This window comes from Morus notabilis, unplaced genomic scaffold (genome assembly GCF_000414095.1).
Source record: "Morus notabilis unplaced genomic scaffold, ASM41409v2 Scaffold11263, whole genome shotgun sequence".
Lineage (NCBI taxonomy): Eukaryota > Viridiplantae > Streptophyta > Magnoliopsida > Rosales > Moraceae > Morus > Morus notabilis.
Genome location: NW_010365925.1, coordinates 1 through 1,200, shown reverse-complemented (window position 1 = coordinate 1,200; position 1,200 = coordinate 1). Strand labels below are relative to the sequence as shown.

The following is a 1,200-nucleotide window of genomic DNA, read 5'->3' as shown; positions in this document are numbered from 1 at the left end:
AAGCTCTTAAAAAAACGTGTTCATAGGGCAGCAAAACCAAGTCATACATCACGAGCATTAAACTTTAATGAGCTCAAGTACCATGTCGAAGTATACTGCACTGATTTTAAGATACTCTTTTTACGTCACTCCACGATATAAAGGAGGATGATCACTATTAATCATTTGAGTCAACGGTGATATCTTCTCTTCTTTTGGAGGGCCATAGAAATACGTGACCGACACCCGATGATGTGTCTTGTTCACAACCGCACGATGCACCACACTCTTGAACCTTCCATTTGTCATAATGTGCATCATGTCTCCCAGATTAACGAGTGCATCATTGACTGGGTGTACCGGCACCCACCCAATATTCTCCTTAGGAGGCCCTCGCAACTTTGGTAGAGGACAGTTTAGTAATGAAGAGTCGGTATGTGGGGCCAGGCCCATGGCCCTTGTTGGGTCTGGACAGACTGGGTAAGAGTTCAACTGTAGGAGGGCCTGATAATTAGTTTTGGGCTTGGCCCATTTATATCTTCGTAGTTCACCCCCAGTGACCTAAGAATCAGCTCCAACATCTTCTCAGATAATCCATTCATCTCTTTTTGGTACGTCTCCATCACACTACTGCAAAGTGAAAGTACAACAACCTCAGACTTTATTTGAATGATTTCTGTTGTAAAATACCCGAATGAGAAGAAAAGTGACAGTATACAATAAAATGTTGTGGATTTAAAGCTTTAGGAAACTATGATGATAGTTATTATGATTTTGAGTACTTGTACCAATGATGAACATTAATGCTTCAATGAACTATAAATTAGGCCTCCATGAAATAAAAAACACAAACGTTAGATCAATCATCCCAAGGTTTCCTAGCAAAAAAGGGGGGAAAAAAATCATTCCAAAGGTTAAAATATTAGCGACTTCTTTAAAACTCTCCATGACATCAAATATGCGTGATCATTGTTGTCACGTTAATTAACTTCAAACGTTATCGTCTATTTTTTTTTTTTTTTTTAGTAATTAGCGAGATAAAGTAACTGATATCAAAGAAGCGTAACACATACCAACTAGGTGATATCCACTACAAGCATCTTGTCCTACACCAACTGGGTGGTAGGATATATAATTATTTTGGGGTGCTTTTTGTAGTTTAATGAAGTATAATGTAGTATTATATATATATATATATATATATATATGATGACCCAATTT

The 1,200-nt window shown here is 37.4% G+C and overlaps 1 pseudogene; it reads right to left on the bottom strand.

Moving 5' to 3' along the window:
* Positions 1-57: 57 nt before the first annotated feature.
* On the bottom strand, positions 58-602 carry LOC21383722 (annotated as a pseudogene).
* Positions 603-1,200: the final 598 nt, after the last annotated feature.